The sequence below is a fragment of the Pipistrellus kuhlii genome, unplaced genomic scaffold (genome assembly GCF_014108245.1).
Source record: "Pipistrellus kuhlii isolate mPipKuh1 unplaced genomic scaffold, mPipKuh1.p scaffold_m20_p_15, whole genome shotgun sequence".
Classification (NCBI taxonomy): domain Eukaryota; kingdom Metazoa; phylum Chordata; class Mammalia; order Chiroptera; family Vespertilionidae; genus Pipistrellus; species Pipistrellus kuhlii.
The window spans coordinates 38275043-38286975 of record NW_023425460.1 but is presented as its reverse complement, the minus strand read 5'-3'; the positions used below and the strand labels follow the sequence as shown (position 1 = coordinate 38286975).

Here is an 11933-nt window from a genome sequence, read left to right as displayed (position 1 = left end):
ATGCGTGTGCAGGGCCAGGAAAGTGGTTGGAAAGACCCCAAGCCCCTGTGTTACACATGAGCGCATCCTGGGCCCTGCCCTCATGTAGTTTGCGATCCAAATGAGGAAGCAAAGCAGGGAAACTCTACCTTAATCTAAATATTAACCTTCAGAGTCTGTGGCTTAATCACAAGAGCTGATATTTCATCCCCACGCCAAGCTCTCTCCCACACCCACCGCCCAGACACAGGTCAGTAACAGTCCTGTCACTCCTTCTCCTTTGGGCCCAGTTAAGGCAGCCCCAACCACTCAGGTGAGGCTTGAAATGAGACCTATTTCCCCAGCTTGATATCATCTGCAAACTTAAAGATTTTAGATCCCTCTTCCCCCTCCTCCCCCCCCCCCCCCACCCCCCACCCCACACACACACACACACAGTTGAAATATACCTATTCTCTCATCTCCACAGGTGTAAGTAAGACAACTTCCTGCCTAGTGAATGCGATTTGCCTCCCAGGTACCACTGGCGGTGAAACAGGCACCCACCCATCTCACTCTGCCAACATCCCAGTGTGATCCAGCCCTCCCACTGGCGGCCCCGCAGGCAGCCCTGCTTCTGGTGGAGGGCTGGCCCAGAGCCACCGCCCTGGCAAACACTGTGAATGTGCAGCGATGGGAGAGAGATTTCCCAGCCGCACTGCGCTTATCAGCGTGTCAATCTCCAAATGTCAGCCAGGATACGTCACTTACCGCTGCCGCTCTGAGGGTCAAGCGCTGGGACTGTGATCAGCCCTCCGTGTTCTGTGAAGGCACAGCTCACTGTCCAGAAAATGAAGGCCTCCAAAGGAAACAGAAAATTCTGGTCTTTAAAAAGCAAAACCGACTCCCTCCCCTCTTGTCCCCAGGAGACGCTCATAAAGTCAATCTTCTCATCCAAGCGCGAGTTCCACGTCCTTTCCTAATTGCCTTAATGGGGGAAAGCACCCGTGGACCCTCCAGCTCTCTCTCCTCAGTCTCAAGAAAATACATTTGATTAATAATCATGTAATGACATTTCCAATACAATGACCACTATCCGTGGGTAGGGGGACCCAGGAGCTTCTAAGATTGAAGTATGTTGCTAACTCGGACATGTGGTGGCGGTGTTGGTAAAAAGGGGTGTCATTGTGAGTATTGCAATCACCCTGGTATGAAATTACTGTAGTCCAAGTCATTTTCAGTCCTTTTCTTAGGACAAACTTACCTCTATGAAGTCGAACGGATGAAATGAGGGAGACCGAGGCAAACAGAAGCTAGTCCCTTAGAAAAGGAGCCTAAGAGGAGACAGCAGGAAAGGGGGCTCCTGTGTTTTGCTTTCCCCAGCCTGCTTACAGCACCCTCCTGCCAAGCGCTGATCGCTAAAATACCCGTCGTTCCCTGACCACCAATCCCCAGCGCCTTTGCGCAGGGCCTAATATACTAGCTATTGGCCCCACCTGCGTGGCTCAGGTTTGCCAGCTGCCCATCATTTGCTTACCTCCTTCACAACCTCATGCACAGTCCCCGATTATTCAAACATTAACCTAGGTGCTGTTGTGAAGGTATTCTGTAGATGTGATTATAACCCATAATGAGTTGCTACGAAAGGGGTATTATTCTAGAATCTAGATGATCTGGATGGGCCTGGTGCAAGCAGATGAAAGACCTTAAGAGCAGAGGTGAGCTTTCCCAGAAGCAGAAGAGTTCCAGCCTGCGCCCTCCACACACACACACACACACACACACACACACACACACACACCCGCCACCCACCTACCCTGTAGATTTCACCCACCTAGCCAGACCATACAACATGTGAGCCAGTTCCTTCCAAACAACTTCTTAATACATACATCCTACTGCCTGTTTACTTGGTTGGACCCTGACTGATGTATAGAAGATACATAGAATTTAGAGTGTTTTCTTTCAATTCACTCACTTTTTTTTTTTTTTTTTTACTAAAACACATTTACTTTGTTCACCAAATTTATATCCCTACCATCAGTAGAAGACTGGTACCACTTGCCATAATGGAAGGAAAGCACTAGTTAAGTATACAATTTTACCTATATGTTCCCCAAAATTCTAGTTTAGCACTTCTTAGTTGGAATTCAGGAGTCTGTAGTTTAACAACTATACCAGGTGATTCTCATCATGAGAGAAGTTTGGGGAAAACTTATAGAGCATTTCTGCTCAGAGCAAAGTCAATACAAAGGAAGGTAAAGCAGTATGAAGAGAAAGAGAGAATTCAAGCACATCATTTGGGCCCCTGGATCTAGCCAGGCTAAAGCAATCAAGGTTTATCCCAGGGACTTTTTTCAGTATCCTTATCCAATAAAACTGGGTGGACATCAAGGAGAGCTGAGTCAGGTGACTGTCACCATACCCTCACCAGGTAACTATACCTTAGCAGGTGAGTTGAGGATCCAATGAGAATGCTGTAAAAGTCACGGAGCCCATGTGGTACATAGTCAGTGCTCAATAAAACCTGGCTGTCATTTTAGGAGGCTCCGCTGAAATAATGCACCTGACGTGCTTCTCCAGCTGCTTCCATGGGATGGGCGCTTATTCAACTCATCATAGCTGTTGCTCCTCCATAGGAGCCATCTTAAGCTCCAGCTCATTCAGCCAGCAGCCCAACCAGCCAGCAGGCTCAATGGCTGAAGCCCCACATTTCGGGTTCCAGAGGTGAAACATTCATAAACCCGAAATGATTTTTTTGTAAGGAACAAAGCTTACATTGTAGCCACCACTCGGCTCTGGGTGGCTGAGTGGACCTCGGCAGAGCTATTCAAATGGGAAAAATCGTTTCGTTATTGGTTAAGTCAGAGAAAACTCTTAACGAGTAACCAAATCAGCTGCTGCAGAAGCTGAACTTTTTCAAGAGGCAAACAAAAGGGCCAAGGAGAAACTTCATCTTGTTTTGAAAATCCCAATTTAGATGCTGCCAAGAGCTATGCGTGACACACAACCCCATGACATCCTGATGACAGAAAGATTTAATAATTACTTTTCTTTAAAGGTTGATGTACTAAACCACTCTTCCAAAAATACCCGGGAAGGGGGAGAGTGGGAGCAGATGGAAAGTGACACAGTGCGTCAATTGCCCACGTGACTTCACCAGCAGCCAGGAGAAGTCAGCCAGCAAGTGATCGAGCTGCCATCTTTGGATCCAGCCACCGCTTGCAGATTTCACGTGTACCTGCTGCAGAAAGCTCCATCCTCTAAAAGAAAAAAGAATAAAATCTGATGAGAGAACACACTACAGAATGAATGTTGCTAGGGAAATTTTTTAAAAATCATCTCTGGACCGCTTCAGAATTCTCCCAAGGCCTATGAAATGGGCAGGCAACCTGTGACATGGGTTTCATCTTATTAGGACAAGGGCAGAAGGAAGGTAAAAAATTAACACTTATTGAGTCGATGCCGTATAAGTTCTCTCCTTTAATCTTCATGCCCATCCCATGAGATAAGTAATTAATAAACCCACTGTACAGATATTGAGTGCAAAATGGTTAAGCAATGTACTGAACATCACAATAGAAATGACAAGGGCAGTCTGACAGACTCCAAAACTTGTATGCCAAACAGTACTACCACCCTGCAACTCTTTCTTTTATCTCCTCCTCTTCTAATTCTTTGTCTCTCCTTTTATTCTCTATCTATAAAAACGGATTATTTCCTTTTCAAAAACTATTTGAGGGAAGGGAGGACATAGGAAAGAGAGAAGGAAGGCTGGTCTAACCAGGCCACAGGTCCTCTAAAGGAGCTGAAAACGGGGATGGAAATTATGATAACCACTATTTCCATGGTTTTCCTCTCTTTTCTTCTTTCAAATGTTTGGAGCCCGTGAGAGGGTCCATGCCAATGAGAACTTTCCAATCAAGCAAGATGAAAGAAACAGGAGGATGAACTTGAAGTTACAATAATAATGGCTAACATTTTCTTACCTATGTGCTTACTATCTGCCTGGCACTCTTTTAATCATTTTATTTATATTAACTCATAGACTCCCTATAGCAATGCTATGAAGTAGGTACTGTTGTCATTACAAATGAGTCCTAAGACCCAGAGAAGTGAAGCCCTGTAGCCAGGATCACCCAGCTGATAAACAATACAAACCAAAATAGGTGACTCCGGAGTCCATGAGGGAATCCACCACATTAGTCCCTGATAGGTAAGCATGTTTCGTATACTATGTTCATCCTAGACTTCAGGCACATCTGGACCAGAGAATTTTGCCTGAAGACACAAGGAGTCCAGGAAAGGAGAAGAGATGGCACAGTAAGCCAGGAAGGGGAAGGAGCTCTGCCTACAGCCACCATCAAACCACCTCCCAGCCCAGTCCTCAAAGACTCATGAGAACCTTGGCAATGCCAGGTGAAGTAACAGAGTCATTAAAACTAAAATTGCTGGCACCCTGGGCAGACGTAATTGCTACCTAAGTCAGCACTCTAATGCAGACATCGTCCTCTGCCTCCTGCATGCTGGTCAGCCAGGCACAGAGGGCAGCAGGAGCCAGACAGAACTGGAGGCAGAACTATGGCTGGTGGCATCCCTGACACAGGAGAACCGGAGTGGCTGAGATGAGTGAGGATACCAAGAGGAGAGCGGACAAGTGCATGAGTCCTTTAAGGAGGGCTGGCGTTCCCATAGAATGCACGAGGTCGGGAGGGAGAAATTCTTTATATATATATATATGTGTGTGTGTGTGTGTGTGTGTGTGTGTGTGTGTGTGTGTGTGTGTGTTTTATTGATTTTCCACAGAGAGGAAGGGAGAGGGATAGGGAGCTAGAAACGTCGATGAGAGAGAAACATTGACCAGCTGCCAATGTACATGCCCTTGACCAGAATCAAACCTGGGACCTTTCAGTCTGCAGGATGATGCTCTATCCACTGAGCCAAACCAGTTTCGGCAAGAAATTCTTATTTGTCTCTATCATAAAGACCCTATTTTTACCTCAGGCTGATGTAATCTAGGAAGTATGTGATATTTATCCAGAAAGAAAAAATAAATAAATAAATAAATAAATCATATGTCATACAGGTAAGCATGCATAAGAACACACACACCTGAGTTTTGTCTCTTTGTTTATGAGTTTAATGCATGTGGGCATTTTCTTCTTTCCTGAGTCACTGAGTTATTTGAAAAGTACAGAAGAAACTCTTAGCTATTGTGGCCTTTCTTTAGTGCACCCGAATGGACAACCTCATGGAAGAGCCTTTCAGGAGAGAACCACTCGGAGTAAACCTCCGGGACTCAGCTCCTAAAAGTCACCGTGCCTGATTAAGGACCCACAACAGCACCACGACCACCACCAGCCCTGCATTTCCACAGCCGCTTCCTCAGCGCCACACATTCTGAGCCTTCCATCTTCAGAGGCACCTGTCTAACCTCCCATCCGGCTTTAAGTCCTTTTGGCTAACAACTGGCCCGCCTACTTATTTCTCTCCCAGCCCAGAGCCCAGCAAACAGCAAGGAGCCTTGCAAACCCTCACAGACCATGTGGGAGGTGAGATTTGAGAAGTAGCTCCCCTGGCATCAGTTCCCTCCCTACCATCCTGTCCTCTTGCCTGCTTCACCCCTGAGAGCCACCATCTCCATTTCTAGAATGATCTCTGGAGATGGAATGAACTGAAAACCCGAGCCAAGTCAGGAAAACAGCATTGAAAAGAAGCGTGGAGGTCTCTTACTCCATCATTCTTTGAGCAAATGTTAATTGAGCACTTACGGAAGGCCAAGCAATTCTTAAACCCTGATAGAAGGTCAAGCAATGAGATTAGCTTATTTCCTCGGTTGTCAATCTCATCTCTAAATCATTAGAAATTTCATGCACATATTGAATCAAAATCTCCCTTCCCATAACTTATCTTCTTTGACTCGGATATTAGTCAAAACTGCATTGCAATGAAAACTGTGGGGATTTAAATGTAAAAATAAAACCAAAAATATATTGGGGGAAATGTAGGTGACCATACAACTTTTTCTAGATATGGATACCAAAGGGAACATTAAATATAATTTTGATATATTAAAAGTTAAATAAAAAATTTTGATGGATTTGACAACATAAAAATCTGAAATATGCCTACATTAAGGCAAGGGGCAAAACTGAAAAGAAATATTTGCAAACTAGAGGGCAAAAGGCTAACATTCTTAACTAATTATTTTACAGTCAATAAGGAAATGCTAATACTATTGGAAAAAATAAGCAAAAGACACAAATAGGCAATTCAGAAGAGATTAAAAAGACCAAATATGAGAGGAAAAAATATTTAACCTTACTAATAATCTAAAACATAAAAAATGAGATACCACATTTCACTTATCAATCTGGCAAGATATTTTAAAAATTTTAACATCCAGCACGAGGGAGAATGTGAGGAAACATGTGAGGACACTAGAGCCCACATTGGTGGTACAGCCACATACATCAAACACAAAATCAAAATCTTTCAATCCTAGAACTTCTACTTTCAGGGCTTCAATATTAAGGAAATACTCAAGAGTATGCACAATAGCCAAAACCGGTTTGGCTCAGTGGATAGAGTGTCGGCCTGCGGACTGAAAGGTCCTGGGTTCTATTCCGGTCAAGGGCATGTACCTTGGTTGCAGGCACATCCCCAATAGGGGGTGTGCAAGAGGCAGCTAATCTATGTTCTCTATCATAGAACAGTAAGCCAGGAAGGGGAAGCAGGGGGTGTGCAAGAGGCAGTAAATCTATGTTCTCTATCATAGAACAGTAAGCCAGGAAGGGGAAGGAGCTCTGCCTACAGCCACCATCAAACCACCTCCCAGCCCAGTCCCCAAAGACTCATGAGAACCTTGGCAATGCCAGGTAAAGTAACAGAGTCATTAAAACTAAAATTGCTGGCACCCTGGGCAGACGTAATTGCTACCTGAGTCAGCACCCTAATGCAGACATCATCCTCTGCCTCCTGCATGCTGGTCAGCCGAGACTTTCTAACTCTCTATCCCTCTCTCTTCCTCTCTGTAAAAAAATCAATAAATAAAAAAAAGAGTATGCACAATAATGCTGGTGGTTCATCCAGCACTGACTTACCTAGAGAAAAATTAATTTATGTGCAAAATAGCACTTTGTACAAAAAATTATGGGAAATCCCTAAAATAGTTTCCTTTTGAAAAAATTTGGTGGCAGAAAAATATTCTTGCCAGGTACAAATATTAAATTGAAAGCTGTTTATAATATCTAGTTATTTTTAAAACCCAGTTTTCAAAATATATTCTTTCAAAAATTGAATCACATTCTATATACTATATAGGTTCGCCTAGAGGGAAAAATAGGTTGTAATCAATGGGTTAATAGACAATCATGGGCGATGGGATTAAGTAATCCCTCCACCAAGCCAACCATCTCTCTCTCTCTCTCTTTTTAAAAAATATATTTTATTGATTTTTTACAGAGAGGAAAGGAGAAGGATAGACAGCTAGAAACATCGATGAGAGAGAAACATCGACCAGCTGCCTCCTGCACACCCCCTATTGGGGATGTGCCTGCAACCAATGTAAATGCCCTTGACCAAAATTGAACCTGGGACCTTTCAGTCCGCAGACCGACGCTCTATCCACTGAGCCAAACCGGTTTCGGCACATCTCTCTCTCTTAATCTCTCTCTCTCTCTCTCTCTCTCTCTCTCTCTCTCTCTCTCTCTATCTATCTATCTATCTATCTCTATCTCTCTATCTCTCTCTCCTTTATAATTTTATATTGTTTTACAATGAATATGAATTTAATTCAAAATAGTAAAATTTTATATGTAAACTCAGATTGCATGCAGCATTTTAAGAAGCTCTACCATGCAATTATTCCAGGCTAAATCTTTCATAAAAAGATAAAGCCGGGGGACTTTTTCCCTGGTCTTATATAGCTGTCTTAAAACATGAATGCCAAGTCATGCACTGATCCCTACAGAATGTCATCATTCTGGCTTTGACCCTGACTTCCAGCTCGCTTTTGATGCCTGTTTCTGTGAAGGACACCTTAGCTTCCTGGATCTGTACCTCCAGGGAATGTAATAAGCACATTTTCCCTCCCTGGGGGTACAGAATTGAGGCAGGGCGCTGTGGGGTCATTTCCCCTGTCTAGTCCTGCGTGGGTGGTGGACCTGGAGGGGTGAGAGGTAGAGCAGTTACCCTTCCGCCCTCAGGACCCACGGAGAGAGGAAATGGTATCAACCCAGAGAGACTGACTACAAGGAGCAGCCGCAGCAAAGCATTCTGCCTCCAATCTGATTACGGAGCCAAAGAAATAAAACCTCTGGGGCCAGCTCTCCTGGCCGCCTGCCTCGCCTGCAGACCCGGCTCTGCCTGTGGCCGGCCCACTCTGCATCACTCACTTAAGTGGCAACGACATCTGACAGACAGAGCACCGGCCATGGCCCCGTGTGTCCCTAATGCGATTAGAGTTGGAGAAATTATTCATCAGGGGATATTCTAAAGCGCTTAGCGTCCCCTGGATGGATGCATTAGGGGCAGGTTCTGGTGGCCTCCGTGATGCACCTCCGCGTGTTTGCCCTGGAAACCCCTGCGCTGGCTCCGCACTGATGCCCTCATTACTCATCCCCAGAACCACAGTCGGTCTCCATGACTCACCATCATGTGGCCTCATCGCAGCCCCTGTCAATCTTCCTTCCCTTCTCTCCCAGGACTCTTCTGGGCCACCTGCCTCTCTCATCCCCGGGGGGCCACAACCCCTGGCATGATGCAGAGGGCTCCCACCTGCTGGCTCTGCCCTCATCCTCCAATGCCTCGTGCTTACCTCCCCTCCAACCAAAATGTTCCCTGCTCCCCAGCCTACCTACCTGTCCTTCCTGTCCATGAGGGTCTGAGGCCACCTTCTCCTGAAGTCTTCTCGGCTGTCATTAGCCAGAATTAGGACCATGCCCAGATGCTCACAGAGCAGTGTCTTATCTTTCTTCCTGGCACTTTCCCTGCAAGGGTCAGGGTGGTAGAGAGATGGGGGTTGTCAGGGAGATGTTGGTTCCCACAGAGAGGAAGGCCACCACCTCCTGCTCCTTTAGGCTTTGCACACAGCGTAGAACCATGTGCAGGGGCTTGGTATTCATGGGCTGAAGTTCTTTCTGCTTTGATTTTCTGAGGGGGAACAAAAAGGATTTATCATTCCCAACAACCATTCTTACAGAAATACTTACTGAACATTCTGAAGTCTGAGGTTAGGAAAAGCTCTCTATTTTACAAAAGAAACTCATCCAACTCACTGTAATTACAACTGTAATGATTATTAATTAATCTCTTTCATGTACTTTGCAGCTGCTATGAACCAGGTTCTGTTCCATGCTCTGGGTATTCTGTTGCTAATGACCACAACGATGTCACATGTAGGTCCCAAGCCCCGTTAGAAATGGGAAAATTAAGCCACTGCAAGGTACAGTGACTTGCCAAAAAGATGTAATTACTCAAAATTTGTAAAGTCGGTCCAGATTGATAGCCAAGATCTAACCCCATATTCCCGTTCTCCCCACTAATCAGTGTTTGCTGGTAAACTTTTAAGACTCTTTCCTGCAGACTGTGAATTACTGAGATGTACTTGTGGCCGGGAGAACGGTGTCGTGATTAAGAATAGGATTCTGCAGCCAGGCACGCCGGGTTCAAGCCCTGGCTCCACTGCCTACCAGCTGAGACCTTGTTCAAGGCACTCGTCTTCCTCACGGCTAAGGCTCCTCATCCGTGAAATGGCAGGCTGGCTGGCTCGATGGAAGCCCAGCGATCCCAGTTTCATGTGCCAAGCTCATCAGGGCCATGAGCTCATTAATCCCTCAGAACAGCCTGATGAGAAAGGCATAATCAACTTGGCAGGGAAGCTTATGAGGTGAAGGGCTGGAAAGAGTTTTGCAACATCACAACTTAGAAGATCCCTCAGAAATCAATCAATCAATCAATCAATCAATCCAAAAGTATCTCATAGGTAATTTGGAAGTCATTTTATGGTTTACAAAATGCGTATGATGAGCACATTTTCAGAGGCATGGCATTTACCAATTCTCCTGGCAACCTGGGAAACGTTTATTAGGGCATGGGGATCAGAAGCATGCCCTGTCCTTTTGATAGCTCATTTGAAATCCTTCCTTCAACAGATCCTAATGTAAAAGTTCAAATGCCTGAGCCTGCCCTACATGAAACTTACCAAGCTAGTCCCAGGTCAAGTTGCCAGTCTTTTCACCCCACCAACTAATATTTGATTTCTGCTCATTGCAAGCTTCTACTCATATTTCAATACCCAACTCTAAGGTCCCATGCTCAGTAGATCCTTCATTGATTTCTACAGGGAGAGGTCAGTGTTACCTCACCCCGTTGCCACATCCTTTTGCCACATCCTGTTGCCATTCTCTCTACTGCAGCACTTCTTACATTGTGTTCTAGTTAAAGGTTTATGTGTCTGCCTCCACTGTTAGTCACGAATAGTGAGCTGGTCAAAGGTTGGGTCACATGTCCTGGTCGTTTTTCATCTTTGTACCTGGCACATATCAAGTACCAAGTAAATGTTTTTGAGTGCATGCATAAATTAATAAATAACTTTCAATGTTAGTGAAAAACAATCACTCCAGCTAAATGAGAACTGTGTTTAAGCTTAATAAATAGCAGCTCCTTCATCATTGTCATTATCAAGATCCTTATGATTCCAGCACTACAGCCTGTGAAACTGGTGAAGGATTTTCTTGCATTATTCTCCTAAGTCATCAATGTTAGTCAAAAGGCTTTCTTAAGGTCTCAGATATAACTACCTTCCTCATAGAGTCAATCTGCTATCTATGAAATGGCAAAAGCATAGGACGATTCAAAGGTTGATTTACTGCTCTTGCAGGAATATGGAAGCCTATGTTCATGGAGAAGGCACACTGTAGGCATCCTGGTAAATATTTGCAGATTAATGAGTGTGCATGGTGTGAGGCAGTTCTCCCATGGGGACAGTGTGGAAGTTACCTGTCCACACACATCTGATTCAACTATCTCAGTTATGAAGGGACAGGTGGTGATGCAAGGAAGACAAGCTTTCAGTGTGAAGACCCAGGCTTAAGTAGATCCTTCATTGATTTCTGCAGGGAGAGGTCAGTGTTACCTCTGTTACTTAGCAGCTGGGTGACTTTGGGAAAATCCCTTGCCTCTCTGGGGAGCAATTTCCTCATCTGTAAAATAGGGATAATTTTTCTTGCCTTGTCATTGGGAATCCACAAAATCAATACATGAGAAAGTATCTAATATCACAGGCTTGAAGTGTTAGTCAGTAACAAAAGATGCCTTATCCAATTGGACCGAAGATGAGGCTTAGAGACAGTACTGGGGAAAAACCCTCTCTCTTCTCTCTCTCTCTCTCTCTCTCTCTCTCTCTCTCTCTCTATATATATATATATATATATATATATATATATATATATATATATATATGGCATGATACTAGATACAAATTAAGAGAAAACTCAGTTTACTTTGGTCATACAAAATTTAACAAAGTTCTCTCGTTCATGGGAACATTTGTACCCAGTGTTATGCCCATGCACATTATTAAGTGTAAGCTGGCTTCGCTGGGCTTTGTCAGTGCTGCATCTTCATAACATGTTGCGTATTTGTTGGAGTCATACAGTTACCATTTTTAAAAATGAAAGGTTAGGTTGGCTCTTGCTCTTGTTGATATTTGTGACCAAGGAGAAAGCAACTTAAAAAATATGTGGATGTACCCATTAGGAAAAATATTAATAAAAATATGGAAAAATAAGTGTGGGTGGGGATATGGGGAAATTGAAATCCTGTGCATTGCTAATGGGACTTTTAAATGGTACAACCATTGTAAAAACCAGTATGGCAGCCCTTCAAAAAGTTAAACGGAAATACCATATAACCCAGCAATTCCACTGCTACATAGATATTCAAAAGAATTAAAAGCAGAAACAGAGCCCTGG

At 44.3% G+C, this 11933-nt stretch overlaps 1 long non-coding RNA gene across 1 annotated transcript; it reads right to left on the bottom strand.

The window, feature by feature from the left end:
* Positions 1 to 2407: 2407 nt before the first annotated feature.
* LOC123652394 lies at positions 2408 to 6516 on the bottom strand. The gene is made up of 3 exons (XR_006741721.1): positions 5071 to 6516; positions 4120 to 4239; positions 2408 to 3221 (listed from the first exon to the last, which is right to left on the bottom strand). It is a non-coding gene; the product is annotated as an uncharacterized LOC123652394 (long non-coding RNA).
* Positions 6517 to 11933: the final 5417 nt, after the last annotated feature.